The following is a 20938-nucleotide window of genomic DNA, read 5'->3' as shown; positions in this document are numbered from 1 at the left end:
CATTAAGCTTAAGAGTAACTTCATTTTTTGTAAAAGCTTATTATAGATTCTAATACACTGCATCAAATATATAGATGCAAATATAAATTCAACTATATATACGTCTGTCTATCATTAAGCCAAATACTTGGTGACAAGCCAATAAAAGTACAGCTTGTGTTCGAAACAGTGAACTCTGATGAAAACAAACAATGGTTACATGATGCAGCTGCGAGAGAAACAAGAAGATTAATCAGTAAGTCCAAACTGATTGGTAACAGCAGAAGTTCCTGCCGGGATTCAAATTCAGTGCACCATTTGCAAGAGAAACCCCCACCGCAAAAACTTTCAGCTACAAAATATTACCATTCTTTAATGACTTCTGTCAAATTTACAATTAATACAAGCCTCCATATACTTTATTCAAAGGCTCGCTTGTATTCAAGTATAGTTAGCATCCTCCATGGGAAAGGGATGACATTGACATGCCCCAACATCACCAACAGCTTGCTTAAAACTTAAATTCTGGAAGTGAGATGAAGGAAGAAAATGAAAAATATATGAAAAAATCTTTACATTTCTCCTGTAAGTGGCCTTGAATTCTAGACAATTGAGTGTATATATATGGAATAGTTTCTCAGGGCTGGTGGAAAGAGTTCGCTCCTTGCTGGTGGTGGTTATTGATTGCTGGGCTGACAACAGGAATATCATGGCTGCTTCCCTCTGTCTCAGGGGCTATCTCTCTTACACCAGCTTTTCTTGCCTCTGTTGCCTGAATATCACTCCATTCACCATCACCAACTGGTTGGATGTTAACTTGATCCACTACCATGTGGACTACACTCTCCCAAGGTACTGGGACTGCTCTAGAAACGCTAAGACAAGCTTTGCCATGTTCTCTGACAAGTCAACATCCTTTTTATCAGGTGGACTTTTACTGGTATTTGAGGACTCGGTCTTCTCCTCGAAAATTTGCTTTGTGCCACTCTGTTGTCTGCAAATGAAAATACAAGGCAACATCAACTTTTGTCACCCCACAAGTAAGTATGTTTATGCTTCTAGCTTCAGTTCTATGACAAGCATCTCAACAATACTGAACCAAGCTAAGTATTGTTCAAGTATAAAAACAGCAGTACCAAACCATGTTAATAACTGAACTCAAAATGAAATTTAACTGACTAAATTGTTGCATTAACCTGCATATTTTAAATAATTTGCAGAAGCTTAAAGTAGATGGAGAAAATGGATATATCAACCGAAAGGGGGAGAAAAACAAAGAGCAGTATGTGTTACCATATAAAAGAATTTAATCAACACCTTTTGTTCTCTACCTACATATTATTTTGTCTTCATTTTGCATGTCAATATTGAACCGTAGAGAAGAAGGAAGTTGGATGAAAGAACACACATTTTTATGCACCCTCAAACCTAGATTTCTATCTAAACACCCCCCCCCCCCCTTGATCTAGGTAAAGATTGCCACGAAACACACTATTTGACTATGTGAAACAAATAGAGGGATCTGCATTCTCAAGCAAGATACCGAGGTTTCCTTCAGTATTTCTTGATAAGCTTGGTCTATTACCAAATTCACTCTTCTTGTCAATTATTTCAAATTTTTTTGCAAACAGCTTGTGTTGTTCATCAAGTGAATGTATATACAAGCCACAGTTACAAAGTTTCCAAAATGGGTAAAAGCACGACCATCGATATAATGCTTAAAAATATAAGTCAAACCTTTGGAGATGTGCCTGTACCACATTCACATATGTGAGAAGGTCTTGCTTTTCCTTTACAGCAGCTGCCTTCTTCTGCGCTTCTTCTTTTATTCTTGCTTCAGCATCAGTTTCTGCAACTCTGACCTTCTCCTCTGCTCTCACAACTTCAGCTTCTAATATCACAACATGCTCTCGAGCTTTTGCAAGCTCAGTACGCCACATATGTGCCTCCTGCATAGCAGAGTCTCTCTGCTTAATCAACTGATCTCTTTCTTTACTAAGGAGCCCAAGCTTTTCTTCAGACTCCCTTAGCTATAAACACTAAGGAAAAACTTCAAATAAACAATATGATTATAAGCCAGATTTAAAAAAAGGAATCATGAATCCCTAAATAACAATGATCAAGACAATTAAAAGCAACTTCTCAAAAGTGAAAAGCACCATGACTGACTCAAGGTGAATTAGATTTGAACAATGATGAAGCAAAAAACATATGATTCTTGGATGTTAAACTTTTAAATTCATAACTCCATCACATCGACATGCGAGCAATAAAATTAGAGTTACACAATTTAAGTTTTAGCTATACCTTTAACATGAATGCTTCCTTTTGTTTTTCTGAATCTTTTGTTAAGCTCTCAATTTCTGCACAAGCAATTCTCCTTTGTTCATCCATTGTATGAGGAGCAGATGCTGCATATTCAGCAGCTTCAGCAGTCTCAGAAAGTTTATCAGCTATTTCTCTTATTTTTGAATCATGAGCATGAAGATCTCGAGCCAAATTCTGCAATTCCTCATCCTTGACTCATAGTGTCTCCTACAAGATTTAGCTACCACTCAGAAAACCAAATCTAGGTAGAATGAAATGCTTTAATTGACCAATCACTAACCACAATAAGGAGACAAGAAGCCAAGTCAGAAAAGGCTTCTAACAGACCCAAACAACATGTAATATACATTTAATAGCTGTCGGACCAGGATAGGATCATCCGCCAGGTTCAACAGCTAAAACAGGCACAATTTTTTTCCTCGGCACCAGCATAGTTGGAATATTCGTCACCATCTCCAGTTTAGCCCACAGTAATTAGCCCTCATAATGACACCTTAAAATCTAGAAAACCGTAACAAGAGACACCAATGATCCAAGAGTGTTAGCTGGAGTTACTTTTGTAGTCAGTTGGCCTAAATATTTACCAAGGATCTTCCCAGTACACTGCCAATGAGGGTTTTGAATCATCAATTATGATAAACTGCCTCATTTAGTACTTGAAATTCTTTTCAAGGGAAGTAGAGAATCATATAATAATAGAACCATTATTTGGTCAGCCCACAATAAAATCAAAACATAATAACCACACAAAACCATATGGTGTTGGGCATGTTTCAACTCTCAGACCATTTATAACACCATAGCTGTAGTTACTTTTGGCGATCATTAATATAGGCCAGCTATGGCAAATATTTATCAATTGCACTAATGTAAAGTGCAAGTTACAACAGTGACTGTTAACAACAACTAACTAGCACCTACACAGTTTCCCAATGCTAACATTTCCTTATCTAATCTCAACCCTCTACCAAGCTAGCCACAAAGTTTTCATGTTGTGGGAAACGCTATTCCACTAGCTCAACTGGGGATAATAGAAGTTGTGCCATGAAGAGTTTTAACCATTATGCACCTCTATAACATGCAAAATGTTATTAACATGGTTGCTTGGAAGGAAAAAGTTCATAATGCTCAGAGCCAAATATTTCCATCAAGGAAATAACAATGCCTAAAGCCTATGAACATAAAGGAGTGCCAAGTATGTCAACTTGGCCTCGAGCGGTCAATAATGGAAGGTATAAACCTTTTGTTTTAGAAACCAAGCCAAACCAGTTAACTTTTAAGATCTATCTAACAAGCAGAAACACTCAGAAGTGTAAGCACGGCCAGGTTTCATGGATTCAAAATGGTTGTGAAACATTGATATTTGTCTAGGTATCAAACTTTGTCTAAATTTCAGAATTCAGAATACCAATACTCAGCCAGAAACGGATGAAACTGGATTCTGGTACAATGATATTTGAGTGGAATAGGAAAAGAACCAAACCAGAAATGGGTAGACTTGAGAGAGAGCAATAGAAAGCAAAGGGCTGGTTGTCGGCTTTCTAAAGATAATGAATAGAAAGATTAACTCCTTGAATACTCTTGCCAATAAAACTGGAGAGCTCAGTTATGCTGACTAAAGAACTTTTTATAGCATAAAAACCCTGGTAAGATTAATTCTAGCCCTTCGAATATCAGCTGTCCAGAAAAGAAAAGAAAAAAAAACCTTAAAAGAAAATAACTAAGGCATAAAAAGCTTAAAACCAAACTTCTGCCGCAATAACATGAATAGTTTTCTACATAGGGCCCACTACAGTAGTGTCAATGGTTTTTTCTTTTCTGCAAAATTTTGCTCCTGTGTCAGTGAGCTTCTGCATCAATGTAGTACATGCATGCATGTGCACGTTCACATATCTGAAAATAATAGTTTGAGCATGTTTGGCAAACCAGGATTTACACAAGGAAGAGCCTAGGGCCCAACAGCTAAAGGATTCAAATCCAAATCCAACGAAGAGGGATGGAAAACAGTAACAGCTTCATGTTCCGGAAAAGGATACTGCAACAAGAAGTTTGACCATTAAAACTACTGTTATCCAGCTACAGCCAACGATTCAAAAATAGGAAAATGACCACAGAGATTAAAATACAGACACTTAAATTGCTCTCTCTCTCTCTCTCTCTCTCTCTCTTTCTTTCTCTTCATGCACAGATAGTCATATCCTGGTAAGAGCCTTACACTTATCACTCCTTAGATCAATGCTCACCGCCAAAGATGGGCACAAGGAAAAGAAGACAGGGGGAATGATAAGCTGTTACCATCTTGCTTAAATCACTGAAAAGGTTCTCTGTATCTTTTTTTTTTTTTTTTTGCCATTTGCATCCCAAATTCTGTAGCCATGTCATTTCATTTCAAAATAATATTTTGAGGCAAACAGTCAACTCCATGCCATATGTTTCGCCAAAAAAAAAAGACTCCATGCCATATGGCAAGCAAGCCACAGGTCAGACAAGCTGGGTCAAAGCAACCTGATTATAGACAACTTATTAATGTAAATTATTGAAAGCAACAGAGCCTAAGGAACCAATATAAACGCACATATTGATCTATCTCAACTACATTAAGTACAGCTAGAAGAACTGAGGGTAGACAAGCTAGGTTTTTTTTTCCCTTCTACGTAATCCTGAGGTCTAGGAAGAAATCTGCTACAAGTACATTTACATGAGAATCTACTAGACCGCAAACTTATTAAAATAATAGACAAAAATTCACCACTTCAATTACAAAATGATAATTTGACTCCAGAAACTATAAGTTATGTAAAAACTTTTAAGCATCAAATTTCTAACTCCTAACATTAGAGAAAGAAGTTATCACGAATAAATATTTTGCACTTCCACTATTCTTTAAGTTCTGTGAATAAGGCTCCAGCTTTGTGGAAGTACAGCACAGTTATGTAAAAATAAGTTAAAAGCACAGTCCACGAGCACCAGAGCTCGAAAGGAGAAACCGCACATGGCATACCTTCATAATTGTAAGATCATCCATTGGACCATCAATGGGTCTATTTGTCACCAATCCTAAGGCATTTCTAAAAGAGATCTGCATTGCTGCTTCAATTTCTTTAGAACATTCCTTGGCTGTAGAATTGGCAGCCACAACTGTACCTAACTTTGTAGAACCATTCCGCTTAAGGAATTGACAGCCTCTTTGTGGGCCTTTAGAACCAACTGTGTTGCACTAATTTTTGGAGGGGAGAAAAAAACAATGAAACAGCAACAAAAGGATAACGTCAACGGTATATATAAAAAGAGAATTGCAAAAATAAGGCGTCAATTATATGGTTTCCAGACCACAGGAGAACATGTCAGCCATCATCATTAGACAATTTGAAAGAATGAAAAAGAGTGATAAGAATTAGGCTTTTGCTTTAATTTGAACCTTTTACCATTTCAGGCATTTGACATCTAGAATACCTATCATCCAAAAAAATGATATGTGCACAAGGACACACAAAAGCTCTCTTATCATGGCATTACATTATACACTTGATCAAACTTAACAAATATATATATATATATATATATATATATCACGTGTGAAAACAGAATAGTAAAACAAATGATATAATGCAGCAAACTGTAAAAAGCTAACTTACTGTAAAGTTTATAACCAAGCACTGCAGCATCAGGAACACTAAACAAAAACTGAGGAACCTAGAATTTTTTTTAATTTAGCAAAGAAAAAAATTCTGCTTCCAACTTGTTTAAATAGATGGGATGTTAATTTATAGTCCACATTCATGGGATGTTTTTAAAAAGATTCTATCTAGGTAAGCTCAAATTGGGTTCTGCTAAGAAGAATCCATCACCTTAGAAGCTCAAGTACCCACCATAGATCATCCACAAGAAATGGCATTATTTTATACGGTTGATCAATCAAAACTTAACAAAAAAGTATATATCACTTGTGAAACAATAAAAAAAGAATCGTAAAAAGACTGATACAATGCCAGCACATTTTAGAAAACTAACTTACTGTAAGGTTGATACCAAAGCTCTAGCAGCACCGGGAGTCTCCACACAAAGAAAGTAGTCCTTTTTCTGGGGTGTCCCAATATCTAAATGGTAAGTTAAGATGCATGCAAGTTTAGCACCGGAATTTTTCTACATAACATTACAAAAAAAAAAAAAAACCCTCAAAACTTTTCAATTTTTGTCAAGAAACTATTTGGATACAAAAACAGCAGCCACCGTACCTTGGAAGTCCACTGCAGCGAATAAACGAAAAAAAACATGTTAATAACAATTCTCAACCAAAGAATCAAGACTCATAGTAACAATCAACTAAACAAGGATAAGAAAATCGTCTTACTGAAAGTTAACAGGAGATACAGCAATGGTGCTGTTCTCATCAAACATAATTGTTCCCTTAACACTTGGCTCATTCCTCCTAGTCCTAAAACAACCAAAACAACGAAATTTCTAGGTTAATTTTCAATGTTTCAAAGAAACCAAAAAAGAAATAACACATAGAAATAGGCTTACTTGTATTCCATTTTCCCCGTTGTGGGGTCTAATATCACCCACCGTTCATTCCATATCCTCAACTGTTAAACCAACGTACAGTAAATATACTAAATTACAAGATTACTTGAAAATTTATAAAAAAAATAATAAAAACAAATTGATGAAAGCTATAACTTATAATAAAATAAAAAATTTAGATGAAATTAGAAGTGTAAATCTACTTATAAAATTAAAAACAGAGGAGGAAGATCGTACAGTCCCAGATCGCTTGAGAAGTGGACCTTGGAGCCAGTTCCTACCAGAGGCAGAAGCAAGCTGCCGTTTGATCTTTTCCAAACTGTTCTCCGTAGCATCCCTAACTCCCTGTTCATTTTCAAAATTAAATACAAAAGAAAGAATCAATTCCAACTACTATAAAATGGAGAAGAAAAGGATTTACCGTTGAAGCAACATTGGCGGCCATGAGAGATGAAATCCTCAGCTGAAGAAAAAATATATATATTCAATTCGGACATCTGAGAAATGTTGCGTTGATATTTGGTTGTGTACTTGCGATTTTGTGCGTGTGTGTGTTTTCTTTATTCAGTACGGCTGTTAGTTGTGATGCATAGACTAGCAGTTTGCAGTTAGAGTGTTGGACGGCGCTTTTTTTACCAGCTTTCGCTCAATTGTAATTTCCTCCTAATTCTCTTTTTATATATATATATATATATATATATTAAAAATATATGTCATACATACTCCGTCGAATTTTTTAATTAGGTATATAAACCTAATCATTTATACATTTGTAACATTTTTTGTGTCTTATCACAAATAATTAACACATCACCACGGATAATTGATGTGTCAAAATTCTAAATATAAAAATGATAAATATTATATTTGTTAAACACTATATGATTAATGATTAACACAATTATCAATTTATTTAAAAAATAATTTATTAAAAAAAACATTATTTTTTATTAATAATGTTACTTTAACATAAATAAAAATAAAATCATAACTTTATTATTTAAATATAAAATTAATAGTTTACATTATAAAACAAATATAATAAAATAATAATATCGACAATCTATAATATATATTTCAAATTAAAATCTTTAAATATTATCCATCAACAATTTGGGAACATATCACTTACAATTATTATATGCATTAACCAATCAAAATTTAGCATCGTGTAAAATTCATTAAAAAAAAAAATTCTATTTACATCCCATCTATTATTCTATACACCCCACTTCTAAATACACCTCAAATTCAAAAATCAATCTTCTACTTCAACAAAATACATCTCCACCCTTCACTTTCTATTTTTTATTCTTACCTTTTTCATTCTTTCTTCTTCTTTCTTCACTTCTCAATAAAAAGAATGTTAAATCCATCAAATTAACCCTTAAATCACTTGTAAGTTTTCCAATTATTAAAGGTAAGATTCCTACCTTGTTTTCAATTGATTTTGTTTGAATTGTGATTGAAATGCATGTGAATATATGTTAGGTTTTAAGATAGGATTTAGATGAAATCAAGTTTCTCAAAAATAGATGTTTAAGAAACCTTTCAACTTATCGAAATCCATTTTTGAGAAATCTTTAAACTTCTCGAATATCTATTTACGATAAGTTTTAGAGTTTCTTAAATATTTATTTCTTAAAACCTTTAAGAACGACTTAAATGAAAATATATGAATTTATGGACCTATTTACTTGATCATATTTACAAATGGAAGAGATATGATAGTCCTTAATCATGCATAAGTAAAAAAAATGTTCTTGTCTTGAAACTCTAGAAAACCAAAAAAACCAAAAACATCTTTTTGTCCATGTTTATGAGAACTTACCTCCAAGACAGGTGTGCATGCATGCTAGTCCATTAACCGAGCTCGAATACCCTATAGAAAACAGTTCAATTAAATTCACAAGAGAAGTTTAATTATATGACATTTTTAAAATGAATTTTTAATAATTATATTGTATTCTCGAAAATCCATTTTCAAAAATGTAATATAATTCTCATAAATAAATTTTTAAGAATTATATTACATTTTCAAAATTTTGTTACTAAGGTTATGATGACTTATAGATAACAATTTAATTAAAAGGTCCCTGAGTTTTTAAAATTTGATTGTTTAAAATTTTATTTTATCTTTAAATTATTTGTTATTTAATTAGAAATAAAAATATGATTATTTGATTGAATATACTATGAATCTTTGAAATTTGATTGGTCAAACTTGCCTTTATATTGACTTATCAAATGATTTATCTTTATGAGAAATTATCAAATATGTTAGAATTTGTTTTTTAATTTTATAAGCGAAGTTAAAATGATGATACATATCTTTTAGTGTATATTAAAAAAATAAAAAAATTAATTTAAACAAAATAAGAGATGTGTTACTATCTTAACTCAACTTATAAAATAAAATTTTTTACTATCAGTGTATCAAATAATTTTTTTTATCTTTATATTGACTTAGCAAATGATTTTGATATATCTTTAATTGATTTATTCAACAACATTTAAAAAATTTAATTATTCACTAAATAAAATTAAAAGAATTTTTTTGAATAACAAGTTCCATTTTATAATTGCCCAAAAATTTTCTTTTTACATCCCCACTTTTAATGATCTTTAGCTTTTTACCATCAAAGTTTTAATTTTTTAACTTCTTAAATAAAGAAGGCCATTTTAACAATATTGGTCCATAATTTTCAAAATTGATCTGTCAAAAAAATGAGTTCAAGAGTAGTCTAAAACCATTAAATTTTTAGCATTTTACATGTAATTTTTTTTTATTATGAGCCTGCAATTATTTAATTATAATAAAAAATTTATCATTTATAAATATTAGCTTCATAAAATTTTTTTAATAAACTTTATATAACGTTTGAATAGTTATAATACAATGATTGCAAACGATGCCCTCTCTTAAAAAAGTGACAGTTGGTAACAATGAATTTTTTAATTATATTATAATATAATACTCTTTCCTACTTTATTTATTTGTTTTGTATTGGTTTTTATAAAATTAAAAAAATTTTAATCTTAATATATTTAATAATAAAATTAAATTTTTTATTAAATTAAAATTTCATAAATTTTAATATTAAAAAATAAAAAATTTTAAAATAGAAAAAGTAAGAGTTTTGTTGTTTAAAAAAAATATAATTTTGAAATATTCCAATAAAAAAAGATAGACAAAAAAAAAAAAGAGAGAGAGTAATTGTTTTAGTAAAAGCAATGAAAAAATTTGGAAAGCTATTTGTGCAAATTCTAATTCTGTTTAAAAAGTTATTTATTGCACTTGTTACACTATACAATCTCGTAATTTATATATTTTATTAAAATTATCATGCAAAAATTTAAAGTAAATGATACAAAAAGAGAATAAAAAAACCAAATTCCAAACTCAATTTTCACATCATGTCAGCTATGTTTTGTATAAAATTAGCTTTTTTACACAGAGAAGCTTTAAAGAACAATTCTAATACTTTTTTCCATTAAATATAGCTAAAATAATAGAAAGTTTAATTGATTTTTACCATTCTATTTAAATAAGATTTTATGTCTTTATTATAGCTAAATACATTTTTAACTTTTAATTATCTTCAGATTAATTTTTAATATAAAGTAAATTTTTATTTGAAATAAGAATTTATATGAATAGAAGTAAAAAGATAAAAATTTATTTGAATAAATAAAAAATATATGAATTTATTTCAATGAAATTAAATAATTTAAAGAATTTTTAAATATTTTATTCATTAAATTTTGGCATTTATGAATCAATGAATAAAAAAATCTTCCTTTAGTGACTGCCAGAGCTTCTAACAGCCAATAACAAATCTCGTACAAAAATGATTTTTCTGCAGATTCTGATTCAATTGCTAACCCAATTGCCTAGTTTCAGTCTTGAGTCAAAGAAAAACTCCGTGCAACGCAATCTCGCTCTTCATGTCACGTGAGTGGCCGCCCTGCTCTGCTTGTGGTGCTAATAATCTCGTCATGGAACCGTGAGTTAAAAACCTTAACTTTCAGGTCGAGAAACCCACTTGAAGTCGATGAATTTGACTAATAAATCACCACCTCAAAAACAACACTATTGCAAACAAAACTTTGGCAATTATCCAATACCATTTCCCCACGTCTCCCTCTTTCACTTTCCACCAAAAGCAAAAATCCATCGGCAAAGAAAATCAGTCCAATTTCATACGGACCAATTCCAAATCCGACCAACTTCAAAGTCAAATATTTCCACAACATAGATTTCTGGTGCACCGATGCCACCAACACGGCTCAGCGTTTCTCTTGGGGTCTCGGCATGCGATTTCTTGCCAAATCTGACCTTTCCATTGGCAACTTAACCCACGCTTCTTACCTCCTTCGTTCAGGTGATCTCAACTTTCTCTTCACTGCCCCTTATTCCCCTTCCATTGCCCATTCCCAAAACCTCTCTCCGCAATCTACTGCTTCCATCCCCACCTTCGACCGCATCGCCTGACGCTTATTCTCTTCCTCCCACGGCCTAGCCGTCCGTGCCATTGCAATCGAAGTTGAAGACGCCGAAATCGTCTTGGCCACCAGCGTCTCCCGCGGCGCCTTACCCTCTTCCCCGCCTATCCGCCTCGGCAACAATGCTACATCAGTTAAACTTTACGGCGACGTCGTTTTGCGTTACATCAGTTACAATAAAAACACCCACCACGGTTTCTTCTTCTTGCCTGGCTTCGAGAAAATACAAGACGACTTTTCTTACCCGATGGATTACGGAATCCGAACACTCGATCATGCGGTCGGGAATGTCCCTGAACTGGGCACCGCTGTTTCTTACGTTAAATCTTTCACAGGTTTTCACGAGTTTGCAGAGTTCATAGCTGAAGATGTTTGGACAAGCGAAAGTGGGTTAAACTCTGTCGTTTTTGCCAACAACGATGAAATGGTACTGCTCCCAATGAACGAGCCAGTGTTTGGAACGAAGAGGAAAAGCCAAATTCAAACTTACCTAGAACACAACCAAGGAGCTGGGGTTCAGCATTTGGCATTGGTGAGTGAGGATATATTCAAGACACTGAGGGAAATGAGGAAGAGAAGCTTGGTTGGGGATTTCGAGTTCATACCGTCACCGCCGCCTACTTACAATAAGAATTTGAAGAATAGGGCAGGAGATGTTTTGAGTGATGAGCATATTAAGGGGTGTGAAGAGTTGGGGATTTTGGTTGACAGAGATGATCAAGGGACTTTGCTTCAGATTTTTACTAAGCCTGTTGGAGATAGGTAAGTGTCCCTATCAATAATTTAATCTTTTTAATTTATAAACTTTAATTACCTTTAATATTTTAGATTGTGGGTTAAAATTTTGGGTATTATTTGGTGTTTATAATTGACATAGAATTAGTTTCTGATTATGTTAGTATTTATATAAAAAGTATTATGATTTTGGGAGTGCTTGGTTACTGTTCTATTTAAGAAGTTAACTATGAAAAGGATTTTTAAACAAGCAGGGGAAAGGAAAAGGAATTAGAAAAAGAAGGGAAAAATTAGTTTATATGCATATATTTAATTCTGGTTTGATTAATTTCTCTGGGAACTTTTAGGCAACTTTTCAGAGCTCTTCAAGTCCATTGAGGAATATGAGAAGACGCTTGAAGCCAAACAAATTCCAGAATCTACCACAATATGAGAAAAAGGATTCGTCTTGCTGCTGCTTGTTCTTCTGCCCTATACTAATATAGTTGAATGAGGTACTTACTAAAATCATGGTTTGACTGCTGAAAGTGGGATGATCATAGTATGAGAATAAACTCTGTTACTGTTTGTTCTAATTGCACATATATGTACAATGATTTGCTGGAGAAATGAAAATAATTATCTAGGTTTTTTTTTAGCAATGATTGGCCGTCTGATATGATTATGTTTATACATAAAAAAAAAATGAAACAATGATAGATGGATTGCATTAAACTCTTTTCCATGCAGCTTCAAGATTCATGCAGTTGGTTAAAGATGGTAGGTCACTTGGTAATTGATCCAATTTTCATAGGAACTCTCTTCTAAGGACGCGTCCATGAATTCAACCTCTCAATGAAAGCATCAATTGTACGGAGGTGAACTCGATGTTCACCAATTATGGGAGAGTCCGCGTGTGGAGGTAGCGAAAAAAGTACGCATAGTTCTAGAGAGTCTAGCCTTGCAAGAAGTGGTAAAGAGTCCTCAATGCCTTGCATAATGCCTCTATATCTTGTATCTTCTGTCTAGAGGCAAGTCTGTCTTCAAGCCATGAGATTGGTGGTCCAGGAAGACTGGGAGTGGCTTAGACGTAGCCTGTTGGGCAAGGAGCAGTCTTGCAGCTAGTTCATCCCTAACCAGCCGCAGTATAAAGAAAGAATCCCTTGCATTGCTGCAGCTGTTACTGTTAGCCTATTAGCTATATATCATAGCCAATACGGTTCAATAAATCCTGGTCTGACCATTAACAAGCCATTGTCCTGCTAGTTATGTACAATAAGCATGCTGCTACTACCTATACTAGACATTTATTCGGGGACAATGATTTTGAATTTCTTTTCTGTGTGTTTCTTACTTTGTTTCTGTTTACAAAAAGTTTGGAACAATAATAAATTTAAAATTTATTTTTTCATTGTGTTTCTTGTTTTATCTCTACAATTTGTACCAGTTTTCTAACTAAATATTTTTCATAAATTTTGAAATCTAAATGGTTTTGATTGATTATGCAAACTGCAAAGGAAACTATAGAGTGATGAAGGGGTGAATACTTTATCACAAAATTGAGGAAAAAAATAAATGTTTTTTTCTTTGAAAGGCAAAAAAACAAGTGTTACGGCTCTCTTCAATGTGTGTGTGTGCATATATATATATATATATATATAAAGTAAGAAATATATCTTGAATAGAAAATACATGAATGAATCAGTGAAGGGTCACTACAAATCCCACATGAATGCCCAATAATTGTCCTTTCTCAAAAAACCATTTCCAATCTAATCTATCAACCGATAGTGGCCAAGCATGGGAAAAGAAATTTAGACCAATGGCTTCAACCTTTCAAGAGTCTCCAAGTTGGTGCGCACCAACCCCATGTCCGACCGCTTCAAAGTCAAGCGGTTTCACCATGTAGAGTTTTGGTGCAGCAATGCCGCAAATGTGGCTTGCCGGTTCTCATGGGCACTTGGCATGCAAATGGCTGTCTAGTCTGACCTTTCCACAGGAAACATGGCTCATGCTTCCTATCTCATACGCTCTGGAGACTGCAACTCTTTTTACTGCACTCTATTCTCCCTCTATCGCTCAAGCTGAAAATCTTTCTCCAACTTCCACCGCTTGCATTCCTACCTTTGATCATTCCATCTGCCGTGCCTTTATCTCCTCCCATGGCCTAGCTGTGCGAGCAATAGCTGTGGAGGTTGAAGATGCTGAGGCCGCATTCTTTATCCGTGTCGCCCATGGTACCAAGCCTTCGTCCCATCCAATTGTCCTCGACAATCAAACCGTTCTCGCTGAAGTCTTTCTCTTCGGTGACCTTGTTTTGAGGTACACTAGTTATAGGAGCTCTAATGAGAGTTTTGGTGAGCTTGAAGCGACAAACACAACAATGCAGAATTAATATATCGCAGTAAATTCATAACAATAGACAATAATTAATAATTCAAAATATAAGAAAAATAAAACATATCAAAATTTATGTAAAAAATCCTTCAATGTAGAAGGAAAAAACCACAGACTACCAGAAAAAAAATCAATTATCAAATAATAGATTTACAAAGTTCTATTCTAATTAAAACTAGAGTTAATTGATAACCAGAGAGATAATTGAAGAAATTTCATTAAATAGGTGACTTAACAAATATATCATGAATTTATTTCTAGAAAGCTTCAAACTTGATCTCTGTCGTTTAGAAAGTAGAACATTGAATCATGAACTTGCTCACAAAATTTTAGCTCAATTGAATAATGGATTAACTTCTGTTCAACCAATTGTCTCTTGTCTCTTTTTCTTTCTATCTTTTTTGGCTTCTTATTTTTTCTTTTTGACACTACCACACATACCTTTTTTATGCCAAAAACAACCCCCTTTTCTTTTATTACGTAGGACTCTTTTAGGGTCAAAGACAAAAGGCTTTAGGCTTTTTAATTGGCTAAACAATTGGGGCTAGACCTCACATTCTCCTAACAATCTCTCCTTCCAGCTTCATTAGGAGGAGATTCATCACCATAGTAATTTCATTTAGAATTTACCTTGGCTAAGGAATCCATTTTGGCTAAATTGCTACAAAGCTCAAGCTTTTTCTTGGAAAGTGTCTTAGTCAACATATCTATTGTATTCTCATCAGTATGGACTTTTTTTAACTGCATCTACTGTTCCTAAATCACTAAACATAACTAGTGATATCTACCATCAATTTACTTTATTCTAACATGGTACATGACATTCTTACTCAAATTTAAAACACTTTGGCTATCACAAAATACTAAATACTTTTTCTAATTCAATCCCAATTTAAGAAGAAAATATTTCATCTAAAGCATTTTCTTTACCTACTTCGGTTGTTGTAATATATTCAGCATCTGTAGTTGACAATGTAACACATTTCGTAACTTAGATTGCTAAAAAACAGTTCCTCCTATAAAAGTGAATAAATACCTCAAAGTAAATTTTTTGCTATCAAGATCATTGTCATGTTAGCATCAGTAAATCCTTTTAGAATTGATTATGAACTTCATAACTCAAACACATTTTTAAAGTGCCTTTTTAAATATCTGAAAATCTATTTTACTACTTCCCAGTGAATTTTTTTTAGATTAGAAAGAAATCTGCTCATTACACTAAATGTATGAGTAATGTCAAGTGATGTGCAAACTATAATATACATCAAAGAATCGACTGTAGAAGAATAAGGAATACTTGACCTAGCTAATTGCTCTTCCTTAATCATCGAATAAGATTTCTTACTCAGAGAAAATGGTTAACAATTGAACTGCTAACTAATTTAATATGTTGTATGTTGAATCTACTAAGCACCCGTTCAATATATTTTTCCTGTGATAACCACAACTTTTTAGCTTTTTTATCTTGAATAATACCCATATTGAGAATCTGCTTTGCTAGACTTAAATCTTTCATGTCAAAAGACTTAGACAATTATTTTTTTCAACCTATAAACCATACTGACATCTTATCCCATAATCAACATATCATCAACATATAATAAGAGAATAATAAAATTACTATCAGAAAATTTTTTGACATACTTATAAAAATCCACTGTCATTTTTTTATAACTATAGCTCACTATAAAAGAATCAAATTTTTTGTACTACTATTACGGAGCTTGTTTCAAGCCATACAAGCTTTTCTTTAGCTTGCAAACTAAGTGTTTTTGCTCTTTCACTTTAAAATTCTTAAGCTGATCTATATATATTTTCCTACAATTCATCATGCAAAAATGCAGTCTTAACATCAAATTGCTTAAGCTCATGATTTAAACTAGTTGCTAACCTTAATGTTACTTGAATAGAACTCATTTTCACAACTGGAGAGAAAATCTCATCAAAATCAATGTTAGATTTTTAAGAAAAACTTTTCATCACTAATCAAGCTTTATACCTTACTAGTTTGTCATCATCTTTTTTAACTTGAACACTCATTTATTTTTTAATGGCCTCATCATTTTAGAAAGTTTAACAAGATCATATGTATTATTTTTTTACAATGACTTTATTTTTTCTTTCATTGCTTTTAACCAGTGCTTTCTATCTGGAATAGTCTACACAATTTAGAATTTTTTTGACTCCTCTTCACTGGTAACTAAAATAAAATATGAATACCTAGTGGATAGCCCGTGCTTTCTTAGGCTGAGACTCTACATTAGCTGATTCCAAAGATAACTCGTTCTACTTAACAGTCTTTAATGAAAAAGACTGCTTACTTTACTCAACACTCTTAGGTAGAAATGATTGCTTCCCTACTTAAAACTAATTGCATCTAACTCATCACTAACTGTGCTAACTCATTTATATCTCCAAGTTCTATCTTTTACTCATTTTCTTCATCTTGGCTCTTTCCAGTGGAACATTTATCAACGTTGAAATATCATACTCAATAGTAACTCGTATAGTCTTGTCATTTTTTTCAAAGTTTATTATGATTTCTTTTTCATGAAAAATCACATCTTTGTTTCTGACTATCTTTCTTTTCACCGATCTCATACCCTATAACCAAATTCTTAGTCATCATATCTTACAAACACACACTATGTGACTTTACTATAAACTTTTAGCCTCTGTTCTTTTGGTAGATACATGAATGTTTTACATTCAAAAATATTCAAGTGAGAGTATAAAGCATCTTTTTCTGTCCACACTCTTTTTAGAATGTTAAAGCCTAAGGAACTGATGGTGATCTGTTAAGTAAATAACAAGCTTTGTTGACTACTTTACCCTAGAATGGCTTTGGTAATTTATCATCTTTAACATACATCTGACTTTTTTTACAATGGTGTAATTCATCCTTTCAACTATACCATTATGTTGCGGTATTCCAAGTTTTGTTATCTCATGCTTGATCTCATATTTTAAATAGTTATTTTTAAAGTCTTTGGATGTGTATTCTCTATCATTACTAGTCCGAATACATTTCAAGGGCAACCTTATCATTCTTTCCATTATGGCATAAAATTTTTAAAAATACCAAAATATCTTATTTTTATTCTTTAATATATACACCTAAGTTTTACATGAAGCATCATCAATAAAAGTAATAAAATACTTACTATCACCTAATGACTCAACCTCAATAGGACCACATACGTTAGAATGAATCAATTTCAATCTATTTTTTTTCTAAGAATGCTTACAAAAATAAACTCTACGATGGTTGCCAAACAAATAATGATTACATGAATCGAAAGATATACTTTTGGTCAAGGTAATGAAAGATTGCCTTGCTAAAATCTATAACCCTTTTTTCACTCATGTGTGTCAATCTCTTGTACCATATTTTTGCTAAAACATCATCATCCATTATATTTATCTGGTTATTATTCAATTGCATCCATGTCTTGTGCATTATGCAATATAGTTTTTCTCTTGCAATTATCATAGATCCTTTGAAAAGCTTTCACTATCTATTCTTTTATCGACTTTTATATCTTTCCTTATAAAAAACATTAATGGCAAATAAGTTCATTCTCATATCCGAAATGTGTCTAACATTAAAGTCAACATGCAGCCCATATTAGTTTGTACAATAATATCATCAAACCCAACAATCTGTGATACACTCTTATTTCTCATCTTGGTGTAACCATCTTGGTGTAACCAAAATTTCTTACTTTGTAAGTTATCAATAACTCCCTCTTAAGAACATAATGTTATGCCGCTTATATGTTAACTATTCACTCAATGTTGGGATCATCAATATGATTGCAATCACCATGTGTGTAAATCAAAGTAATTGAATTACTATTTGAATTCACTGTTGCAACATTGCCATCATTTGAACTCTTATTCTTCTTATCTTTTTGCTCTTATTTCAAGATTTTGCAATATTGCTTTATATGACCTGGTTTACCACAATGAAAGTACTTCACTTTATCTTTGAACTTGAATCTTTGTTTAGACTTATTACGGCTTTTTGAGTGTTAACTTCTATCGATGTTTCTATCCTTGTTATTTGTGATAAGAGCTTGATTCTCAGAATCTAGATCTTTTCACTTTGCTTCTTTATTAAGCATATTGTCCTTTACGATCTCTAATGTCACCTTATAATTAGGAGATGAATTAAAAATAATTATAACTAGAGTATTTCAATTGTTTGGCAATAAGCCTAAAAGAAACAATGTCTTCATTTCATTATCCATTGTAAGCTTCATGTAATCATCCGATTAAATAAATCTTAAAAATCACTCAAGTGTTCTATAATCGATCGTCCATCCTTGTATTATAAAGTTGCAAGCTTTTTAATAAATATAACTTTATTTATGCCTGTTTTCTTCTCCTACAATGCTGTCAATTTTTTTCAAACAGTATGGGTATCTATCTCTTATACTACATAGTAGAACATATTGATTGATATCAACTTATTTTCTGATTGTAGCATGCATCTTTCTGTTTAGCTTCTTTCAACTTTCATCTTTTGTATTTGTTACCTTAGTTGAATAACTCAATACTAGCTCATACAAATTTTTATAATATTGATGATCTTTCATCATAAGCTTCCAATTGAATAATTTAATATTGCTAATTTGTCATAAAATTTGTATCACTCACTATGATCTCAAATAGAATTTATTTGTCTTATGTTGATTATGTATCGATATCTCAAAATAACCATCGCTCTTAACATATTAAACTTGAAACGATAAACACAACAAAACAAAAGTAATATATCATAACAAATTTCTAACAATAGACAACAATCAATAATCTAAAAAGTAAAAAAATAAAGTACATCAAGATTTATATAAAAATTTTTCAGTGTAAAAAAAATTATGAACCATTCAAAAAATCTCTACTATCAAATAATAAATATTAAAAGTTTGATAATTAAAAAAATAATTAGATAAATCTCATTAAGTAAATAATTCAATAAATATATTTTAAATTTATTCATAATAAGCTTCAAACTTAAATTTTTACTATTTAAAATATAAAACACTTAATCATAAATCTATTAATAAAATTTTAATTTAATAGAATCATAAATTGACTTTCATTTCATCGACTTTTCTTTCTCCGTTTTCTTTTTATCTTTTCAGGCTTTCTTTTCGGCGCTACCACACGTACATTTTTTACACAAAAATAGCCCTTTTTTTTTTATCACGGAGGCCTCTTTAAGCTCAAAGACAAAAAGATTGGGAGCTTTTAATTGGCTAAACAACTGGGGCTGACCCCACACATTCCTAGCGAGTCCTAACAATGGTGAACCTTGATCTAAGAACTATGGTGAGTTCTTTCCTAGGTTTGAAAAGATGAAAGCTACTCTGTCGTATCCTTTGGACTATGGGATCCATCGGCATGACCATTTGGTCGGAGCCGTACCGGAGCTGGGTCCAGCAGTGTCTTATTTGGAAGAGTTTACAGGGTTTCATGAGTTTGCAGAGTTTACCACAGAAGATGTGGGAACAGTATACAGTGGACTAAATTCTTTAGTTCTAGCCAACAATAATGAAATGGTGCTGTTTGTGATTTGCGAGTCGGTGTTTGGGATGAAGACGAGGAGCCAGATACAAACGTTATGGAACATAACGAGGGGGAAGGGGTGCAGCATTTTGCATCGGTGAGTGAGGATGTATTCAAATCCCAGAAAGAGATGAAGAAAAGAAGTGGGGTTGGAGGCTTGGAGTTTATGCCGCCGCCACCACCGCCAACATATTACAAGAATTTGAAGAGAAACGGGGATGTATTAAGCGACAAGCAAATCAAGGAATGTGAAGAATTGGGTGTATTAGTTGACAGAGATGATCAGGGTACTCTGCTCCAGATTTTCACTAAGCCCTTTGGAGATAGGTACATTGCATGGCTAACGATTTTACTTTTATTACTTGCTAATTTTATAGAAACTAACCTGAATTGACTTAATTTTCTTAAACATGTATCACCGTATTTCTATTGATTAATAATTTTTTTATATTTGAGCTCCCAGAATTTGAACTTTGATTATTGAAATTAAAAATATAATATTTTACCAACAAACTATGAACTCTGATTTTTAAAATTAAAAATCTAAAATTTTACTTACAAACTATGTGACTCACTGTCTATCAAATTTTCTCTTTGATTAATTATTTTGACTAGTTTTTTTTTTTTTTTCTTGGCCGTCCCACCACATTCATAGAGATAATTCAAAAAATTGGGTGTATGCTCCAGGATGTAGAGGGAAATGCGTACCGAAAAGCCCGATGTGGAGGGTTTGGCAAAGGCAATTTTGCAGAGCTGATCAAATCTGTCGAGGAATATGAAAAATCACTCCAAGCTAAAAGAAGTGCCGAATCTTCAGCTTCTTAAGCAAATAAAACAACACTTTGGTTCTTGTCCATTTTGCCATGTACTAAACAATGTGTTGAATAAGTTTATGAATCTAGTTTAAGGCAATTTT

At 32.6% G+C, this 20938-nt stretch overlaps 3 pseudogenes across 2 annotated transcripts; 2 read left to right on the top strand and 1 right to left on the bottom strand.

Annotated features, from left to right (window-relative positions):
- Positions 1-69: 69 nt before the first annotated feature.
- LOC111305672 (uncharacterized) lies at positions 70-7461 on the bottom strand (annotated as a pseudogene). Its single transcript, XR_016331023.1, has 10 exons — positions 7253-7461; positions 7069-7176; positions 6832-6893; positions 6659-6742; positions 6523-6554; positions 6323-6404; positions 5309-5524; positions 2287-2514; positions 1717-2009; positions 70-973 (listed from the first exon to the last, which is right to left on the bottom strand). The product of XR_016331023.1 is annotated as an uncharacterized LOC111305672 (transcript).
- A 3442-nt stretch (positions 7462-10903) lies between these two features.
- On the top strand, positions 10904-13476 carry LOC111306528 (4-hydroxyphenylpyruvate dioxygenase pseudogene; annotated as a pseudogene). Its single transcript, XR_016331750.1, has 2 exons — positions 10904-12099; positions 12420-13476. The product of XR_016331750.1 is annotated as a 4-hydroxyphenylpyruvate dioxygenase pseudogene (transcript).
- Positions 13477-13751: 275 nt separating this feature from the next.
- Positions 13752-20886, top strand: LOC111306261 (4-hydroxyphenylpyruvate dioxygenase-like; annotated as a pseudogene).
- Positions 20887-20938: the final 52 nt, after the last annotated feature.

This window comes from Durio zibethinus, chromosome 21, assembly GCF_047325235.1.
Source record: "Durio zibethinus cultivar Kanyao isolate XHJ-2024 chromosome 21, ASM4732523v1, whole genome shotgun sequence".
Taxonomy (NCBI): Eukaryota; Viridiplantae; Streptophyta; class Magnoliopsida; order Malvales; family Malvaceae; genus Durio; species Durio zibethinus.
Note: the sequence above shows the minus strand (reverse complement) of the source record. Positions and strands in the feature narration are given on the sequence as shown.